This window comes from Gouania willdenowi, unplaced genomic scaffold (genome assembly GCF_900634775.1).
Source record: "Gouania willdenowi unplaced genomic scaffold, fGouWil2.1 scaffold_71_arrow_ctg1, whole genome shotgun sequence".
Taxonomy (NCBI): Eukaryota; Metazoa; Chordata; class Actinopteri; order Blenniiformes; family Gobiesocidae; genus Gouania; species Gouania willdenowi.
The window spans coordinates 1-22164 of NW_021145237.1; the positions used below are offsets into that span (position 1 = coordinate 1).

The following is a 22164-nucleotide window of genomic DNA, read 5'->3' on the forward strand; positions in this document are numbered from 1 at the left end:
GAGAGGAGCAGGAAAAGGAAAAGTACAGATGACTCTAAGATGAGTCAGAGCTGTCGTCCCGTCTCGGCCTCTTCGTCCCAGGCTCACAGTGACTGTCAGAGTCGGACGATGCAGGTTCCTCAGAACCGTCTACGTACCTCTTCCTGGAGACACTGCGTCCAAGTGGTGACTCCTGGGAATACTCACCTTCAGAGTCACTGGAGGCTGAGGAAGCAGACTCCTCAGGGGTCTCCCAGCCAGGGGTCACCTCGTCGAAGTAGAACGCAGTCCACTCAGGAAGCTCCTCCTCAGGGGCGTCTGTGTCTTCTGGTTCTTCAAGGTCTTCTGGTTCTTCAAGGTCTTCTGGTTCTTCAAGGTCTTCTGCTGCTTCTGGAGTCAAGTACCAGGTCGGGAGCAAACCCAGAAGTTCGGCCCAGCCTGGGACCAAACCCGGAGGTTCTGCCCAGTCTGGGACCGAACCCGGAGGTTCAGGCAAACCTGGGACCAAACCCGGAGGTCCTGCCCAGCTCTGGACCCAGCCTTGCGTTCCAGCGCTGTCAGGGAAAAAACCTAAAACTAAAAAGTAATTTAATGAATAAAGAAATAGGTTAGTATACAGTGATTTAAAAATATATATAATTTCATCACATTACAAATATCAAATCTTTAGATTAAACATTACCAACATTATTCAAATGAATCACAGAAAAATTCAAACACAAACAATGCAAACTACATTTCACCCAGTCTAACTGAACATCACTGGCTGCTAAAAATAAACAAAAACACACAAAAACATTCAATTTTCTAATATTTATAAAGTATGAAATAAAATACACATTTCTAATCAAATCTACCTCAGATCAGGACTTAAATATTTTTTTACTTTTTCACTAAATACACCTCTGCAGCCCAAACGCTCACTTCAGAGTAAAATTATCACTAAATCTATCAGCATTTCTTAATTTTCATTGAGTTAACACAGTTTTCTGAACGCCTATACATGTTTATTTTTAATTATTCGACCGTTTTTAAACCTAAACCTGTGTAAAGTTTAAACCAAACGTCTCAGGCCACAAACCTAATTTAAAGACACAAACCTCACGATTAAATGATACAATGTTTAGGCTCCATCATGTTTAATGCTAATGATTAAAGTAGGTTTATCAGATGAGAATAATTCAACATGACTTACACTCTGGACACTCTGCCATGCGTGGCCCCATGGTCTCCTCCTGGTCTTAACTTGTCCTCTGGTTTGAAGTCTTTCTCTGTCTGGTACTGGTCTGAAGTCCTGGTCTGGTTCTGGTTCTGTAGGAGTCTCTAAAGAGACTTTTCTGTGGGTCTGGTAAACGTTTTCTCTGTTCAAAGCTCTCCGAACGTCTGTCTCCGTCTCTCGCTGCTCGCAGAGTAACTGAAAATCAGCAGGTGATTTTTAAATAACGCCTCCTCCTTGTCACGTTCACGTACACACGTACAAAATGTATCAAGATACACGAATATATATTTTTTTATGTGTATGCATTGATATGGGCTCTCTAAACGTTTTATATGACTGATAAAATAATATATTTACGTAGCATGACCATATGTTTACTTTCACGTCAGGTTTTGCGCGTAAAGTTAATTAGGATGCGCAGGGTTCCTACGGACTTTGAACGTCTCACTGTGATTACTTTAATTTTTTTTTTTTTTTTTTTTTATATACTTTTTATTTACAATTTTATATTACATGGACAACAAGTAAGAAAAAATAAATAAGTAAATAAATAAATAAATAAATAAATAAATAAATAAATAATAATAATAATAATAATAATAATTTTTAATAAATAATTAAAGAAAAAGAAAATAAATAAATTAGGGGGGTAGTGCTCCTTGTGAAGATTCAGTCCTTTATCCTGTAATCAATCCATTTTGTCCCATTTTTCCCAAATTGTCTCGACTTGTTTCTTAGATAATGAGTCCATTTCTCCATTACGTATATTTCCTCCAGTGTATTTGTCCATTGAGTCACTGTTGGTGGGTCAACTTTCATCCAGTTTTTGGTAATATTCTTTCTCGCTGCAGTTGTCATTATTTTAAAAAGATAGATATCACTTTTGGAGATGACTTCAGCCGGTACAAGGCCAAGGTAAACGACAGGGTCCACAGGTATAGTACAACACAGTACATCTCCCATTACTTGGATAACTTCCCTCCAAAATTCTTTTATTTTGGACATAACCAGAAGATGTGTGAGTGGTCAGCATCTGCTTGCCCACAGCCCCTCCAGCACAGCTGTTCACATTTCAGTGTTCTCTTTAAAATTTGTGGTGTTATAAAGAAACGTACCAAGTTCTTCCAGCCAAATTCCCGCCATCTCCTTGAGCTGGTGGAGGTGTGCTGCGTATCGCACATGCTGTACCACTCATCCACAGATATTGTCATATTTAACTCCCTTTCCCACTTTTGTTTTATATAAAAAGTGTTGGATCCATTTTGTTTTAGGCTTTTATACAGTTTTGAGACTATCTTAAAGGGAGTGGCTTTGTATGCTTGTATTATGATTTCTACTAATTCTTTTCCTGCTGAAAGCTCTTTTCTGATTTCAGTATCAAAAAAATGTCTTATCTGTAGATATCTATAGAAATCGCTATTTTCTAAATCAAATTCTTTTTTAAGTTTGTCAAATGATTTTAATGTTTTAGGTGTTTTATCTTCCATCATTGTGCATAACGCAGTTATCCCTTTATCTCTCCATTTATTAAAAGTATCATCTATTTTTGCTGTTGTGAATCGAAGTGTTTGGGAAGGCCAGATTAGTAGTTTAGAGTCATTTTCCAAGTTATATTTTTTCCTTATCATTTTCCATAGTTTTAGTGTGTGTTCTACAATGCCATTAGCACCCATTCATTTTATTTCTGTCTCACCTACACTGAAAAAAGTGAAACATTGCTGTTGTTCATTTAATATGTTTTTTGCAATTGGCTTCAGTAAATAAATTAAATTGTCCTGTACAATTTAAACAATACAGATAGAGTCATGTGAGATAATTTAAAAAATTTGATTGGTGTAATTGTGTAATATAAATCAACAGTTATTTACAACAGTTAAATTGACCTAATGAACATTTGTTTATTGAGGGCTCCTTGCGCATGCGTCGTGTCATGTTAGAACCTCCAATAGGGGGCAGCACTGAAAACAACCGCACTTGACTCTGCTCAATTAGAGCAGCAGAAATATCACGACATGTGCTCTGGAAGTTTCTTGCATTGCAACCGCAACCAACTGACTCTGGACTGTGCTACCTAGGGTTGCCAACTCCCTACAAAAAAAATAAGGAACACCCCTGCCCAACAGCAAGGACCCCCCCCCCCCCCCCCCCCCCCCGGCACAACTCCCACCCAAATCCACCATGTAACCCCCCCCCCCCCCTCCTTCCATGGAATACACAGAAATAAATTGTTGTTTTCTGTAACAGAAATTATTCTGAATAGTTCTAAAAGCTTGTAAAATGTGCAAACTAGCAACAAAACAAAAAAAACAGAAGCAAAAAGTTTTTCCTTTAAATAATGAATTGTCCTCGTGTTCTAAAAACAGTGGGATATGAAGACTGAATGTGCAAAATGCAAAAAAGGTTTCTCTTAAGAAAAAATAGTCCTCTTTAACTTAAAACAGTGTGCAATACAGGACTGTTAATGTACAAAATGGTAAAGACAATTTCAAAGAACCATTGCACTGTGCCAAAAAAAAACCTTTTTACCTGAAATGCCTGGAATGTTCATTTGTATTGAAACAGAAATGTGAATGACCTTGGGATCCTAAGAGCTCAGTGGTACATAACCTACTTTTTCCACTGGTATTTCTTTTGACTTCTTGCTGCAGCAAGGAGCTGTTTGTCTTTCAGTGCTGCAGAGTAAAACTCTGAGCAAGACATGTCATAATTGAGGCTGACAATAAGCTCACTCCTAATAAGTTCAATGGAACATTTGTTCCGCACATCTGTCCATTTGCTTTTCATGAAGGAGAAAATCCTTTCTACAAACCCAGTGGAAGATGGGATGCTGAGGACAAAGGATACAACAGCCTGAATGTTGGGGAGATCAGTTGCCTGAAGAACTTGCATCCACCTCTCTGCTGTTCCCTTGCGTTGCCACTGTTCCTTTTCTTGGGCCACTGTGGTGAGGTGTGCAAGAAGGTTATTTGTGGTCATGCATTCTTCATAGAGGCTGTCCATGGAGATGTTAAGTCTTTCAGAGGAGAAGAAAGGTTGTGTTAGTCATAAATGGTACACAGGCCATAAGGTGGTCAATACAGAAATAAAACACATTTCAGAACTTTATACAGTATTTTGCAGTTTATTTAACTAAATTAATTATATGTGTAGAAAGTTGTGTGTGTATATACATGTATTTATTTGAATATTTCTATGAGTTGTATGGACTTTCATAATCATCAACAATAGTAAAACATGGTTTACATTTGCATTTTGTATCTAACTTACCTATTAACCATGTGAAGCCGCTCAGTGATCTTCTCCATCTCATCAAAAGATATCTTCCCAGACTCTAAAGAGAGGGGCTGCAGGTGAAAAAGCCAGTTTTCCTCTGAAAAGTCAAACCACTTCTGGATGTAACTAATGGCAGTGTTTAAGAAGGCAGTAAACTCCTGCTTGGCAACATCAGCTTCAGATGGTGAGAGATGCTGGAGCCTCTGTCGTGTGAGATAACCGTAGAAACCATCATCTCTTCTCTGAATTAGTCTCCTCAGAAAGGATTCCATGATGCAATAAAGGTCAACAGACGAAGTTACGTTTGTCTCCAGCTTCTTCACCACCTCCTCAAACAAGGACATGATATTACTGCAAAAGAGAAGGTACACTTCTACAATGTCTGCCTCCTCCTCTGGTCCAGGAGCGTCTTTTCTCAACCTCAGCAATGTTTGAAGACGCTTTGGACATTCCTCACCAATGCTAATCAGATATGATTTTAGTGGCATCCAATTTTGGAGCAGGCGGGTGATTGCAGGGTTCAGTGACAGCCATCTGGTCACTACATGGCGCAGGATTTCGTGGAATTCAGTATCACAAAACTCACAGAACTCCTTCAGAGACTCTCTCCTTTTGGCAGAGATGGAGAAGAAGCCATAAACTTTGAGGACAATATTTTCAATATCCACTGAAAGCTGGTCCAGAGCTTTTCTCACTGTGTTATGAATGATATGTGCATGACAGTTGCCACGAAGTATCTCACAGTTGATCTCTTTCAATTTTGTGAAGACAGAATTGTGGACACCATAATTGACATTTGCATTATCAGCACTGAATGCAGACACATGATCAAGGAATAAACCTGTGTTGTCAAGGGAGCTTTGGATTGATCTGACTATTCCCTCTGCAGACTCATCTGGATTTTCTACAAAATCTATTACTTTGTTGACTATCCCATTCTCTGGTGTGAAAAACTGTACAGCCAAGGGAAACATCTTGTGATTGCCTTTGTTTGAGGCATCTGTATGAAGAGAGAATGGTAGTGGATTACCATCTCTTTTCAACTGTTTGATAACAGCTTCTATCGCCTTTGGAGACAGGACATCTTTCACAATTGCCTCAGCTTTTGTCCTCCCACAGGACATCTTCTTGGCAATGTTGGAGTCACTCAGCGTTCGGGTGATCAACTTGAGTGCACAGTCGGCTGAGTTATAACTTAAACCATGTTTGACTGTGTGGTACACATGAGCTACCTCTGCAGCAGTCACCTATCAAGAAGGAAAAAAATAAATTATCTTATTAGCCTATAGTCGACGTGTATTACTAAACCCAGGTTAACAAACAGAAGCATATTATATCTACAGAATAACTAATATTCAATAACTCTGTTACAATAATCAATAACTCTGTTACATCAAGGGTTACCAACACGCAATTAATATATATCTGTCTGCACATGAAAATATGCATATGAAAATATCTATGAAAAGTTTGAACTTATTAGAAATGTATAAGGTCTTTGTGCTCATCAATTAGCCTATCTATGTATTTGTAGTTATTTTTGGAAATACATTTTATGCATTAATCCACCAATTGCAATTATATTCAATAAATCAATCACATTTTATTTATAAAGTATTATAAAATATTAATGATAGCCTACTGTAGACTATCATTAAAGCCTATTGTAATATCGCTGGCAATAACATGCTGAGTCTGACATTTATTCATTGCACGTTTCTATAACCAGAAGTACTTACCACATCTGCCTCTGGAGTTGCCTGATGGACAACAAATCGGTCAAGGCTTCCCCTTGTTTTGTTGGCCCGTTGTCTTTCGACATGTCCAGTACCACTTGCATGCTGTTTCACGTCATGAATGCCACCATGGGCAATTGAAAATACGCGCCGACATATTATGCAGTTTGCTTTATATTCATTGTCATGCACTTTCCCCAGCCATGCGTGATCCTTTTCCCATTCAACTCGATATTTTTGTAAATGTCTTTGTTTCTTCCTGGGAGGTGTAGCACTGTCAGTGCTTGTAGAAGCAGTACTGGTTGGCAAATCTTGTATATTCTCCGAGCCGGTGTCGTCCATGCTGCTTTGTTTTTCTCTGTTTCGCCGACACATCTTCCTTACAAGCAAGTGAGCCTATCTTGACCAATGAGCTGAGTGGGAATGTAAGTGCCCGTATCTCATTGGTGACAACAAAACACAAGAGTAGGAAATTGGCATACCGTGCAGTTTCAAAATAAAACGTCCTCTCTCGTTCATTGATTAATGTTTGCTCATTTTGGCTCTGACAGAAATACGGAACAAATGGCGTTCCTTCTTACTTTAATACGGAACGCATCCATTTTTTTCTAAATACGGAACGATTCCGTTTTTTACGGAACGGTTGGCAACCCTAGTGCCACCCCAGCGGTAAAAGGTAAGTAAAGCTCCATTATCATGCGAGTAGTTTGACCAATATGTTTTACCTATAATAATAAACCCCCGACGTCTGTGTTTTATGTGGCGCATTTGCACGGCTTAACTGAGGTCTTCGAATTAACCGCGTGGTCGCTGTCCCTGGGGGCGCTGCTCTAGGTGCTGCTTCCGTTCTGGCCTGGGGTCTGGTCCCTGCTGGCTCTAGGCCCGCCGGCGAGTGCCCGCTGGCTGCCCGTTCGGCGCGGCTCTGGCCGTCAGCTGGGCGTGGGCCTTGGCTCCGCTGCTGGGGTCTCGGGCGGGGGGCTCTCTGGGCCCTCCCCTCGGGGGTTGGGTGGGCGGGCGGGATGCTGGCGCGGGGCCTTAGGGTTGGGGGTTGGGGTCGGTGGCGGGATACGCTGGGTGCTCGGCTGCTTGGGGCCTCCTCGGTTGTGTGTGTGGGGGGCAGTGGCTGCCTCTCAGCCTGGGATCTTGGGGGCGTCTGGGGGGTTGCTCGGCCGTGGGGGGGTGGCCTGGGGCTCCCTGGCCCCCACTCTTTATATGGGATTCAATCCCAAAGTGAGTTGATAATTTGGCACGTTCAAAATCACCCCAGAATTAGCTCAGGGTAAGCCTAGCTTTAAAAACGATTAAATCTTCAATATGTTAAACTACATAACATTTGCTCTGGATTTCAAGTCACTTTATTGCCCTTAACTGTGACTTATTCAACAATAGTTAATATTTTTCCTTTTCTGTCTGCACAGGGAGTATCCCACACCACAGCAATAGGGTGGTGACTCAAAGGCCAACTCTCTGTTGTGCTGCTACTGGCTGGTAAACTCCTTCTGGGTAAGTACACCTAATGTATAAGCCTGTATCAAAAGATTTGTGAGTGTTTAAGTTTATTTTATTTGAAACGTAAGATTTATAAAGGACCTAATTTTAAAGTGACAATGTGTCAGGGAAAGGTGGCCACCACTTTTTCAACAAGCGGAGGTATGTTGTCAATCTTAGACTATGTATTATGGGCTCGACACATGGGGGGCGACGTCGCTCCATCATTTTCTATTGAACTTGCGCGATAAGGCGAAAATCGCGTGGCGATTTATAGCATCCCGTGTTTGGTTTCACCTGGGTGGCAACAAGTTTCGCCTGACGCTGACGTTTGTCGCTCCCCGTGTGTGAAGCCCATTACAAAGTAAACGATGCTTGCAAAGTACATCTACATTGCGTGTAACATACAAATCAAAAGTAATCTGTCTTGGTGTTTATAAGCTTTGATTTTTGTGTTTTTTAGATCACTGCAGAGTTTTTAAGGATCACTACACGTCCATTGGAGACTACATTTGCTGCACAGTTGAATAAACACGCTGCCAAACTCATGGAAGTTGTAAGAAGGAAAGGAGGAGCTATTGGAGACAATGCTGCAGGGATTCTACATGATCATGATGAGGTAACTAGAGTAAAGATGAAGCATGCTCACAAGTTTTTTTTTTTTTTTTTAATTAGTTGAAATTAACTTGCTTTATGAAACGCTGATTGGATCTAAGCTTATATGTGCTGACAGAGAAGACTTTGAAATTTCTGACAGTTTTTGTTTCATGTGGATGGGCCACATGAAAAAGAAATCTGCATTTTGATGGTTACCATAGTTACCACAATAGAATTTTTACCCGCCCTCCACCTCGGGTTTAAACCAAGGCCTGTAAAAAAAAAAAGAAAAAAAAAAAAAGATGGACGACATGGTTTCGATGTTGCCACCGAAGCCCTCATTTTCCCTTACTCCTGCTGCCACATGGCTCATTGTCGTAACAGTAATTTTTTCAAGAACATCTATTGAAACGGATAATCAATGAAACAATGTACTACACCCATTACAGCACATGAAAATGTATGCTATTAACCCAAAACGAGTACATAGAATCCTTATAAGGCTGAGAAATTAATTTTTCAAAGTCGAAAATTTTGCCGTTTGCCTACATGGAAATGGGCAGGGTTATCTCTTATGCTGCGGCCAAAACACAGACGGCGCTCAAATGGCACCTGCTGCAGCAGCCGGAGCTGATATATTGTCAAACTATTTTTATAGTCATTGGTTTAAACTATTGGCTGATTAGAATGTTGTCACATGAACACAATCTTTTTCAATGTCAAAGAGGCATAACTTAAATTAAAGTAGTAAAAAATGAGCAAATATTTAGAACATAACGTAAACATTTCAGTAGTCATAGTTTTATTTTTTTCACAGGCTTCATCAAACGGTTCACTGAACGCATCTACACGAAGGCAGTGTCTTCTGAAGTTACTGATGGTTTTCCTGGGAGACCCTGGGGATGCAATCATCAAAGAACATCAGGTATAACAGGTTAAACAATGTAAATAAAACTTGTCTTTGTTTAACATCGAAAGCTCCACATCAATTGGCAGTTTGTAATTAAGAGTTCTCGAACTTTTCTGTAGCCGTAATTAAACGTTAGGTAGTGTTTGAAAATCATAAACTCAAGGCTCCAAAAATTTCTTCAGAATAGATTGAAAAAAACATCATACAATTTTAATTAAATTACTCTTGGCATTGACTTCTAATTTTTTTTTACTAAAAAAAAATCTTGCATACTTTCTCAAGTGTAAAGCACATTGGGGATAAATGGATACTTTAAAATGAGGGATGCACAATAGAAATTTGAATGGATACTATGGGGTAAAATGGCTGTCAAAGACGTACATGTAAAATAAAAATTCATACGCAACTTTCTAAAAGTTGAGCATAAATTCACAAAATATGATGCATAAACTTATCTTTACTTGAAAACACAAAAAGCTGTTTTTATCATGATACAAATCACAGATTGTGTGGACTTTTTTTCTTTTTCAATAAAACAGTTTTGCTGTGTTCTGGTTATGTTCATATTATGGAGTTTAGACTTCTCCCCTGCAAGGCTCTAACAAAACTGAATCAAGAATGTAACAATGTGCGCTCCTCCCAGCCTTGTGCATAAAAAACAATGGATTTTTTTCTTAAACTCAAATTAAACTTTATTAAAAAAACATGAAAGGCTGTTGTTAATCTAATGTTGCTGTTTTAAAGGTTCAAAGTACCCTAAAGAAGATGAAAAGTACTGTATAAATGACTGAAATGTTCTGAAAACTCAAATGATACGATTAATTACCCTATGCACTCGTAATATTTCTGTAAGTTAAATAAAACAGAACTGATCGAAGCAGATACGCACAGTATTTAAAGCGGTTGGTGCCCTCACAGGTGTTGAGGGTCACTCATCCATAGTCTCTAAGTCGCATAAAAAGGAGCAGTGTGTTCTAAAATTCTTTTGGATGCAGTTCATGATTGACCATAAAACCATTGTATTAATTGTGAGTTATATTTTGTGTTAATTTGCTGTTTTGCAGGACCTGCAAGATTCGAATGTGGAAGTAGAGACCATGGCAGTCATCCTAACGCCCACAGATGTGAAAATCATTCTGGAAGGCGAAGAGGTTATGGCTGATCTGCATTCGGTGGTCGACGGATTCGTCATGCTGTTTGGGCTCATTTATGCCCTCAACATGCAGTACCCAAAGTCGTGTGGACGTACATTTGAGTTTGTTCAGAAGGTTCTTATGGGACTGGATGACAAGAAAATGAACAAAAAGAATGACTACCTACAAGCACTTTTTCTGGAACTATGTTGTGTAACTGCTTGGGTAAAGAGACTGACAAGATCAGTTTTTGTAGGGAGAAGCTGAAAATATTCAAGTTAAAGAGACACAACCATTTGGGCAAATATGCTCATTTTCCAAACTATTGAGTTTTACCTTTCCCCTGTTCGTCCAGCTGTTCTCTGAGTCTGGCGACCCCATTTGTGGCTTTAGCTTAGCATGAATCATTGAATCGGATTAGGCTGATAACACCTAATGCTAATTGCTAATGGTCTAATCCGATTCAATGATTCATGCTAAACTAAAGCCACAAATGGGGTCTCCAGACTCAGAGAACAGCTGGATGAACAGGGGAAAGGTAAAACTCTATTGTTTAACTCGAGGGGAGGTGGGAAATGAGCATATTTGCCCAAATGGTGGTGTGTCCCTTTAAACATTGTTCAAACTCCAAATCTATAAATATTTTTTATTTATTTTTGCATTTGTAACCCGACAAAATGTTATCCTGACCACTGTTTGAATAAAAAGTCAAATGATGCCAATGTGTTTTGAAATTATTTAGAAAATTAGGACAAAATAAAATAATTGATTAGTATAAAAAGATTTAATTAAACCATAAAAGTATATTAATCCAATGTAGAATTTTAAATTGGCCCAGAAATCATAATTAATGATTTTAAATTGACTCAATGAACTTTTGAACATTAACCCAACTACAAATGTTTCAATTGTAATAATGAATGTTTTATTACTTGGTTCAACAAGAAAAAGTTAATTATCTCAATTAACATTTTCTTTGTTGAGCCAATTACAATATTTACATGTAAATGATTACTATACAAATTGTAGGTTAAGCCAATGTTAAATTTTTTTCAGTATAAATTTCAGCGCTAGAATTGAAACTATAAAAATGAATGTGCTGCCAAGGTTACTGTTTCTTTTTTCAGCATTACCAATCAAGATACCAGAATCTCAATTTATAGCCTGGAATAAACAAATCTCAAAATTTATTTGGGCAAGAAAGAAACCAAGGGTTAAATTCACAACTTTACATCCGAACAAAGATAGAGGCGGACTGTCACTACCAAACCTGAAGGAGTATTATTTAGCTGCTCAGATGAGATATATTGTCTGCTGGTGTTCTCCAGATTATCAGGCTAAATGGAAACAAATTGAGTTAAACACGGGCCAATCCCAACCACAAACCCTGTATACGTGCTCGATGCGGGTCTCTGCCTCTTCGAGCCTTTCGGTTTGTTTTTGGAGCTCAGCTGCCATTCCGTCAAGTTTGGCGTTAATTTCCAGTCCCATGTCGTTAATTTTCTTTGCTAGGTTGTCGTTATCTCTTTTTAGGTCAAGTTTCAGTTCTTTGATAACTCGAATCACATCTCCGTCGGAGTTACCTGCTCCTGCTCTTTCTGCCTCAAGCATGTTGACGGTGGGAGCGCTAGCTGTAGCTTCTTTCGCAGCGTGGTTAGCGCCGTCAATGTGGAGTGTTTTCTCTCTTAATTCCGGCGTATCTCTGTCCTTTTTCTGGGTTTTGGGCATCTTTATCTTACAGTCACACACTACCCGTCGTTAAAAACCAGTTATTAGAGTTTTTATTGTGTGTAAAAAGCTTTTAGCCCGGGAGCTTGGTCCTGTTACGTCTCTCTACTCCATCAGCCAAACCGGAAGTCCGTGATTACTTTAATTTACTGTAACTCCGCCAATACTTGCTCTATCGGGACAAATCGAACAATTTTTGAACGCAAAAAAGTTGCTATTTGGAGTTTTTAGTTACTTGTTATTATCTTAATGCTGAACCCAAATATTACACTGTTGAGGCCACTTTAAAGGGAAAATACTATGTGAGTTATTTAGGTTTTAGATTGTTTGAGGTAAGATCACGAGCAGTTAGCATAAAGGCTGTCAAAAATTGAATTACTAGTGTATTACGACAAAAACACATATTTTAGCTAGACAGCATGAAGACGTAGGTAATTTAATTTTTACAATCATTTATTGGCTCCTCAAGTGACAATGCTCTCGCTAGGCTATTGGTATTGCAAGGCTAATGCTAATGATAGTCAATGTTAATGCTAGGCTAATGCTATTATTATTATTATTATTATTATTATTATTATTATTATTATTATTATTATTATTATTAATAATAGCCCTAGTATGCATTGATATGGGCTCTCTAAACGTTTTATATGACTGATAAAATAATATATTTACGTAGCATGACCATATGTTTACTTTCACGTCAGGTTTTGCGCGTAAAGTTAATTAGGATGCGCAGGTTTCCTACAGACTTTGAACGTCTCACTGTGATTACTTTAATTTACTGTAACTCCGCCAATAATTGCTCTATCGGGACAATTTATGTATTTTTCTGTTTTTTGGATTCATTTTGTTTTTTATGTCATTTTGTGTGTTCATCGAGTCATTCTGTAGCGTTTGCTGTTATTGTCATTTTTTGTTGTCATTTTGTGGATATTTCGGTTTTTGTAGTCATTTTGTGTGCTTTGACCTTTGCTCAAGGTCATATTTAAGGTCAAGGTCAGTCTTCTGTTTTTCCTGCATTATATAACTTGTCAACAAATCCAGATACAGGTTGTTATTTTTGCCAATTGTTAATTGCCAAATACGTATTCGCCTTTCAAATACAGGTCTTGTCTAGTTTAAACTTATTTTTGTAGTCATTTTGTGTTTTTCTGTTTTGTTTTTTTTTGTGATTTCGTATGTCTTTGCAGTGGGTTGATTGGCTGATTTTTATTGTCATTTTGTGAATTTTTATTGTCCTTTTTTAAAGTTTTAGAGTCATTTTGTGTAATTTTGTGTTGCTGTGGTTTATGTTATTTTGTAGAGTTACTTTGGGTCTGCACAAAATTATACTGAAGGCCACATGTGGCCCCTGAGCCACAAGTTGCCCTTGTCAGTGTTAGAAGCACTGTGGACCTTTTTTGTTTGACACTTTGAAACACTTTCTATTAAGAAACGTATATATAGTATCTCTCTCGTTGATGAGGTTCCTGTGTTTTTAGAATGAGACCCAAACATTTTTTTTTTTTTTTTTTTTTTACAGAATCATTGCAAACCTTTGAGGATATAATGAGATCTGCTGTCATCTAGTGCATTTCATGAGAAATTACAGTATTTATAACAACAACAAAACCTACCAACAGGACTTTTGTGTTCTATTACTTGAAGGTGAAAAAAGATGTAGGTAAATTTGTGTGTCATCTTTCTTAATGTACATATCACAGCAGGATGAATGAAACTTGAAATAAACATATTCCTGTGAAAATATATTTTTGGCTAAAAAAAAAGGAAACATTTACAACTTTTTTTTTTTAAACACAGAAAAAATGTGTTACTGCGTATGAAATAAATCCTGAAACAGAAGAAATCCAACACAAAGTCAAATATGATAAATCAATAACTTTTTGTGCTCATTTGAAGTAAAAAGAAGCAAAACGGCACAAGTTTAAATTCTTAGTTTAAACTACATTAAACCATGTAAAGTTATTAAAAAATAAAATACCAAGACTAAAAGAAAATGATTTTTTTAACAATCTAAACAGAACAAGAAACAAGCCTTTAATGCCATATTTTAAACCAACTAAATTATTTTAAACAAGCTAACAACAACTAACATCCTGAAGGGCTAAAGTGGCTTGATTATTTGAAAATGATATTTAAAAAAATACAGTAAAAAAATATTTACTCCTAATAGATGTTTCTGCTTTTGGTATTCATTTATTTACTAGTTTTTTTCTGTAAGAGCCCTTGAAACAACAAATATATAAGACAGAACATAAAACATCCTATAGTAGACTGAATATGAACATATACTGTATATATAAATATAAAACATAATCAGGGTTCCCACCAGGAATTGTTCACATCATGGGGTAACATTTTGAAATGTACAACTCTTTGAGGGCCAAATTTAGTGAAGTGAAGCTTTGTTACTGCCTCACTTTAAAGCCTAAAGTTATTTGTTAGTATAAGGGTTAGAATCATATAAGTTTCTATCTCCTCCTACTCCTTTTTGAACATGTACAGGCTTCACGTGCAGGATTTTAATCATTTATTCTCACTTTGCTTTGTTTGATTGTTTTCTAAATTACTATTATTAGCATTTTCATTTGTTTATGTTCAAAATTAAATTAAATCAAATGAATTGGTGAGAGTTCATGGATGAATGTAGTTAGAGTTAAGCCTGGTATACGTACTCCACTAATAAATACTCACAGACACTGTATAGACAACAAATAACATTTTATCATACTGTACAATATATATATGTATGTAGTTATGCTTAGCACACATAACTACACACATGAACGAGTGCAATCATTTATAAACCATTACATGTGTGCAGATGTCCACGTCACACCTACTGGGAGAGCACTGGGAACCATTAGATTGTAAAGGATCAATAAATAATCATGAACCATGACAAAAACCTGGTGTAAAATAATAGTAATAGTCAATAATAATACATTAGCAATTTATTGATGGAAATTGGCTCAAGTTAAGCCAAAAAAATGCATGAAATTTGGGTTGGGATGTATGCATCATACTGTTGAGAAAAGGAAAAATCTAAATGTCATATTCCATAAATCATCTTCTCCATGTGTGAGCTGTGTCAGTCTGTACGAAGAACTGATGAAGAAACATCCCAGTGATGAAGATGAGCTTGGATTCAGATGGAAAGTGAGTTGAAAATTCAACAGTTTTTTGTAGAAAGTTGAAACCAAAGCAGTCTGTGTAAACACTGCAGTGCTGGTGACGAACATCTGGAACTGTCGGATTATCCTCTGAAGCAAAACTCTGCAATCAAACAAGACAATTGACAGTCATTAGTATCAAAATCATCTTTATTTTTACATTAAACACGTATTCAGATTCTTTCTGTGTAAATGAGAGGCTTTACTTACATTGATTGTTTTGGTGAATAGAAGTCTTTCTGTCCTCTGGTAATGTTTCCTCCTCAGGATGCTGTGGATGCTGGTGCTCCTGTCTGACATTTTACAGGTATTAGTATAGCGTAACATCTACCTATTTTTTTTTTTTTTATTAAACGTGTAGTATTTTTGCTTACATTGTTTTGGTGAATAGAAGTCTCTGTCCTCTGTTGATGTTTCCTCAGGATGCTGTGGATACTGATGCTCCTGTCCTCCATCTTCATCCTCCTCCTCCATCAGTAGATGCCGTTGTTCCAGTCCAACATTTTACAGGCATTAGTATAAAGTCACCTCTATTTTTACATTAAACATTAGTTCAGTGTCTTTCTGTGCCAATGAGAGGCTTTACTTACATTAATTGTTTTGATTGTTTTGCTTTCTGTTGATGTTTCCTCCTCAGGCAGCTGTGGATAGCTGGTGCTAATGTCCTCCATCTTCTTCATCCTCCTCCTCCATCAGTGGATGCTGGCACTCCTGTCTGACATTTTACAGGCATTAGTATAGCGTAATGTCTACATATTTTTTATTAAACGTGTAGTATTTTTGCTTACATTGTTTTGGTGAATAGAAGTCTTTCTGTCCCCTGTTGATGTTTCCTCAGGATGCTGTGGATACTGGTGCTCCTGTCCTCCATCTTCATCATCCTCCTCCTCCATCAGTGGATGCTGTTGTTCCAGTCCAACATTTTACAGGCATTAGTATAAAATCACCTCTATTTTTACATTAAACATTACTTCAGTGTCTTTCTGTGCTAATGAGAGACTTTACTTACATTAATTGTTTTGCTTTCTGCTGATGTTTCCTCCTCAAGCAGCTGTGGATGCTGGTGCTCCTGTTTAACATTTTACAAGCATTATTACAAAGTCAAGTTTATTTTTACAGTAAAGGTGTGTTCAGTATTTTTACTTACATTGTTGTGGTTGATAAAGAAGTCTTCTTTAGTCTCTGTCCTCTGTTGATGTCTCCTCCTGTCCTCACTTGCTGGGATTAAAAAGGTTATCTCTAATTTTTAACTCTAACCTAACTCAACCTAATATGTTATGCATGTTTTCATAACAGTGACAGGACAACCACTCCAACTGTGGCCTGTCATAAAGAAACAAAAAATAAAATCCTTACCATTAAAAAAGTCCCGGTACCAGTCGTTGCCTGGGACATCAGTCGTCTCGCAAGACGCAAAGGCCAACTTACCTGAAACAAGGAAGCCGGGTACAAACGGGGAACTCTGCTCATAGATGGAGAGGAGCAGGAAAAGGGAAAATACAGATGACTCTAAGATGAGTCAGAGCTGTCGTCCCGTCTCGGCCTCTTCGTCCCAGGCTCACAGTGACTGTCAGAGTCGGACGATGCAGGTTCCTCAGAACCGTCTACGTACCTCTTCCTGGAGACACTGCGTCCAAGTGGTGACTCCTGGGAATACTCACCTTCAGAGTCACTGGAGGCTGAGGAAGCAGACTCCTCAGGGGTCTCCCAGCCAGGGGTCACCTCGTCGAAGTAGAACGCAGTCCACTCAGGAAGCTCCTCCTCAGGGGCGTCTGTGTCTTCTGGTTCTTCAAGGTCTTCTGGTTCTTCAAGGTCTTCTGCTTCTTCAAGGTCTTCTGCTGCTTCTGGAGTCAAGTACCAGGTCGGGAGCAAACCCAGAAGTTCGGCCCAGCCTGGGACCAAACCCGGAGGTTCTGCCCAGTCTGGGACCGAACCCGGAGGTTCAGGCAAGCCTGGGACCAAACCCGGAGGTCCTGCCCAGCTCTGGACCCAGCCTTGCGTTCCAGCGCTGTCAGGGAAAAAAACCTAAAACTAAAAAGTAATTTAATGAATAAAGAAATAGGTTAGTATACAGTGATTTAAAAAAATATATAATTTCATCACATTACAATATCAAATCTTTAGATTAAACATTACCAACATTATTCAAATGAATCACAGAAAAATTCAAACACAAACAATGCAAACTACATTTCACCCAGTCTAACTGAACATCACTGGCTGCTAAAAATAAACAAAAACACACAAAAAACAATCAATTTTCTAATATTTATAAAGTATGAAATAAAATACACATTTCTAATCAAATCTACCTCAGATCAGGACTTAAATTTTTTTTACTTTTTCACTAAATACACCTCTGCAGCACAAACGCTCACTTCAGAGTAAAATTATCACTAAATCTATCAGCATTTCTTAATTTTCATTGAGTTAACACAGTTTTCTGAACGCCTATACATGTTTATTTTTAATTATTCGACCGTTTTTAAACCTAAACCTGTGTAAAGTTTAAACCAAACGTCTCAGGCCACAAACCTAATTTAAAGACACAAACCTCACGATTAAATGATACAATGTTTAGCCTCCATCATGTTTAATGCTAATGATTAAAGTAGGTTTATCAGATGAGAATAATTCAACATGACTTACACTCTGGACACTCTGCCATGCGTGGCCCCATGGTCTCCTCCTGGTCTTAACTTGTCCTCTGGTTTGAAGTCCTTCTCTGTATGGTACGGGTCTGAAGTCCTGGTCTGGTTCTGGTTCTGTAGGAGTCTCTAAAGAGACTTTTCTGTGGGTCTGGTAAACGTTTTCTCTGTTCAAAGCTCTCCGCACGTCTGTCTCCGTCTCTCGCTGCTCGCAGAGTAACTGAAAATCAGCAGGTGATTTTTAAATAACGCCTCCTCCTTGTCACGTTCACGTACACACGTACAAAATGTATCAAGTAACACGACTATATATTTTTTTTATGTGTATGCATTTATATGGGCTCTCTAAACGTTTCATATGACTTATAAAATAATATATTTACGTAGCATGACCATATGTTTACTTTCACGTCAGGTTTTGCGCGTAAAGTTAATTTTGATGGGCAGGTTTCCTACGGACTTTGAACGTCTCACTGTGATTACTTTAATTTACTGTAACTCCGCCAATACTTGCTCTATCGGGACAAATCGAACAATTTTTGAACACAAAAAAGTTGCTATTTGGAGTTTTTAGTTACTTGTTATTATCTTAATGCTGAACCCAAATATTACACTGTTGAGGCCACTTTAAAGGGAAAATACTATGTGAGTTATTTAGGTTTTAGATTGTTTGAGGTAAGATCACGAGCAGTTAGCATAAAGGCTGTCAAAAATTCAATTACTAGTGTATTACGACAAAAAAAAAACAAAAAAAAAACACACAAACACATATTTCAGCTAGACAGCATGAAGACGTAGGTAATTTAATTTTTACAATCATTTATTGGCTCCTCAAGTGACAATGCTCTTGCTAGGCTATTGGTATTATTATTATTATTATTATTATTATTATGAATAATATTAATAATAATACATTTTATTTATATAGCGCTTTTTCTGTGCTCAAAGACGTTTTACAGGGATAAAAAACGCAGTGTGTAAACAATAGGTAAAAATACTGAGGCATAGAAGCAAAAGTAAAAAGACAATGTAATAAACAATAGATAAACTACAAGATAAAATGGCTACACATTAAAAGCAAGTCCAGAATAAGTGTGTTTAGAGGTGTTTTCTGAAGGTGAAAAGGTCCATGTGTAGCCTATGTGGTCTTATTGATCGATTTCACCAAAATCCTGTGGCCTTGATTAAAAAAAAGGTGTATTTGGTTTTATGGTTTTATTTTGAAATGTTTTATCTGAAGACTTTTATTTTGGCGGTGACTCTACTTCCTGTGAGTTCGTGGGTCCTACCTTAGTTCTGTGAGGAAGCATTCAGGAGGTAAGCAGCTTATCAGCTCCCCTGGTTGAAATGTTAGTTTTCAACAAATACTTTATTTAGGTTATATTTAAACATTGTTTATACTTTATAAGGCCTTTGCCATCATTTATGTTAGTAGTTTATGGGTGAAATTGCGTTTTTTAATGTTAGTACAGCACTTAGAAAATGATATTTAAAAAAATAAAGTAAAAAAATATTTACTCCTAATAGATGTTTCTGCTTTTGGTATTCATTTATTTACTAGTTTTTTTTTCTGTAAGAGCCCTTGAAACAACAAATATATAAGACGGAACATAAAACATCCTATAGTAGACTGAATATGAACATATACTGTATATTTAAATATAAAACATAATCAGGGTTCCCACCAGGAATTGTTCACAGCATGGGGTAACATTTTGAAATGTACAACTCTTTGAGGGCCAAATTTAGTGAAGTAAAGCTTTGTTACTGCCTCACTTTAAAGCCTAAAGTTATTTGTTAGTATAAGGGTTAGAATCATATAAGTTTCTATCTCCTCCTACTCCTTTTTGAACATGTACAGGCTTCACGTGCAGGATTTTAATCATTTATTCTCACTTTGCTTTGTTTGATTGTTTTCTAAATTACTATTATTAGCATTTTCATTGTAGTAGATACACTGTTGTTTTGTTTATGTTCAAAATTAAATTAAATCAAATGAATTGGTGAGAGTTCATGGATGAATGTAGTTAGAGTTAAGCCTGGTATACGTACTCCACTAATAAATACTCACAGACATTGTATAGACAAGAAATAACATTTTATTATACTGTACAATATATATATGTATGTAGTTATGCTTAGCACACATAACTACACACATGAACGAGTGCATTCATTTATAAACCATTACATGTGTGCAGATGTCCACGTCACACCTACTGGGAGAGCACTGGGAACCATTAGATTGTAAAGGATCAATAAATAATCATGAACCATGACAAAAACCTGGTGTAAAATAATAGTAATAGTCAATAATAATACATTAGCAATTTATTGATGGAAATTGGCTCAAGTTAAGCCAAAAAAATGCATGAAATTTGGGTTGGGATGTATGCATCATACTGTTGAGAAAAGGAAAAATCTAAATGTCATATTCCATAAATCATCTTCTCCATGTGTGAGCTGTGTCAGTCTGTACGAAGAACTGATGAAGAAACATCCCAGTGATGAAGATGAGCTTGGATTCAGATGGAAAGTGAGTTGAAAATTCAACAGTTTTTTGTAGAAAGTTGAAACCAAAGCAGTCTGTGTAAACACTGCAGTGCTGGTGATGAACATCTGGAACTGTCGGATTCTCCTCTGAAGCAAAACTCTGCAATCAAACAAGACAATTGACAGTCATTAGTATCAAAATCATCTTTATTTTTACATTAAACACGTATTCAGATTCTTTCTGTGTAAATGAGAGGCTTTACGTACATTGATTGTTTTGGTGAATAGAAGTCTTTCTGTCCTCTGGTAATGTTTCCTCCTCAGGATGCTGTGGATGCTGGTGCTCCTGTCTGACATTTTACAGGTATTAGTATAGCGTAACATCTACCAATTTTTTTTTTTTTATTAAACGTGTAGTATTTTTGCTTACATTGTTTTGGTGAATAGAAGTCTTTCTGTCCTCTGTTGATGTTTCCTCAGGATGCTGTGGATACTGGTGCTCCTGTCCTCCATCTTCATCCTCCTCCTCCATCAGTGGATGCCGTTGTTCCAGTCCAACATTTTACAGGCATTAGTATAAAGTCACCTCTATTTTTACATTAAACATTAGTTCAGTGTCTTTCTGTGCCAATGAGAGGCTTTACTTACATTAATTGTTTTGATTGTTTTGCTTTCTGTTGATGTTTCCTCCTCAGGCAGCTGTGGATACTGGTGCTAATGTCCTCCATCTTCTTCATCCTCCTCCTCCATCAGTGGATGCTGGCACTCCTGTCTGACATTTTACAGGCATTAGTATAGCGTAATGTCTACATATTTTTTGTTAAACGTGTAGTATTTTTGCTTACATTGTTTTGGTGAATAGAAGTCTTTCTGTCCCCTGTTGATGTTTCCTCAGGATGCTGTGGATACTGGTGCTCCTGTCCTCCATCTTCATCATCCTCCTCCTCCATCAGTGGATGCTGTTGTTCCAGTCCAACATTTTACAGGCATTAGTATAAAATCACCTCTATTTTTACATTAAACATTACTTCAGTGTCTTTCTGTGCTAATGAGAGACTTTACTTACATTAATTGTTTTGCTTTCTGCTGATGTTTCCTCCTCAAGCAGCTGTGGATGCTGGTGCTCCTGTTTAACATTTTACAAGCATTATTACAAAGTCAAGTTTATTTTTACAGTAAAGGTGTGTTCAGTATTTTTACTTACATTGTTGTGGTTGATAAAGAAGTCTTCTTTAGTCTCTGTCCTCTGTTGATGTCTCCTCCTGTCCTCACTTGCTGGGATTAAAAAGGTTATCTCTAATTTTTAACTCTAACCTAACTCAACCTAATATATTATGCATGTTTTCATAACAGTGACAGGACAACCACTCCAACTGTGGCCTGTCATAAAGAAACAAAAAATAAAATCCTTACCATTAAAAAAGTCCCGGTACCAGTCGTTGCCTGGGACATCAGTCGTCTCGCAAGACGCAAAGGCCAACTTACCTGAAACAAGGAAGCCGGGTACAAACGGGGAACTCTGCTCATAGATGGAGAGGAGCAGGAAAAGGAAAAGTACAGATGACTCTAAGATGAGTCAGAGCTGTCGTCCCGTCTCGGCCTCTTCGTCCCAGGCTCACAGTGACTGTCAGAGTCGGACGATGCAGGTTCCTCAGAACCGTCTACGTACCTCTTCCTGGAGACACTGCGTCCAAGTGGTGACTCCTGGGAATACTCACCTTCAGAGTCACTGGAGGCTGAGCAAGCAGACTCCTCAGGGGTCTCCCAGCCAGGGGTCACCTCGT

General features: G+C 37.7%; 4 long non-coding RNA genes across 4 annotated transcripts; 1 reads left to right on the plus strand and 3 right to left on the minus strand.

Moving 5' to 3' along the window:
- The first annotated feature begins 1453 nt into the window (after positions 1-1453).
- Positions 1454-12972, plus strand: LOC114460810 (uncharacterized). Its single transcript, XR_003673748.1, has 3 exons — positions 1454-1496; positions 2351-2353; positions 12681-12972. It is a non-coding gene; the product is annotated as an uncharacterized LOC114460810 (long non-coding RNA).
- Positions 4118-4718, minus strand: LOC114460809 (uncharacterized). Its single transcript, XR_003673747.1, has 2 exons — positions 4466-4718; positions 4118-4211 (listed from the first exon to the last, which is right to left on the minus strand). It is a non-coding gene; the product is annotated as an uncharacterized LOC114460809 (long non-coding RNA).
- A 2030-nt stretch (positions 12973-15002) lies between the features above and the next one.
- Positions 15003-16080, minus strand: LOC114460806 (uncharacterized). The gene is made up of 4 exons (XR_003673744.1): positions 16028-16080; positions 15614-15954; positions 15450-15532; positions 15003-15342 (listed from the first exon to the last, which is right to left on the minus strand). It is a non-coding gene; the product is annotated as an uncharacterized LOC114460806 (long non-coding RNA).
- A 4961-nt stretch (positions 16081-21041) lies between these two features.
- On the minus strand, positions 21042-21271 carry LOC114460805 (uncharacterized). The gene is made up of 2 exons (XR_003673743.1): positions 21226-21271; positions 21042-21152 (listed from the first exon to the last, which is right to left on the minus strand). It is a non-coding gene; the product is annotated as an uncharacterized LOC114460805 (long non-coding RNA).
- Positions 21272-22164: the final 893 nt, after the last annotated feature.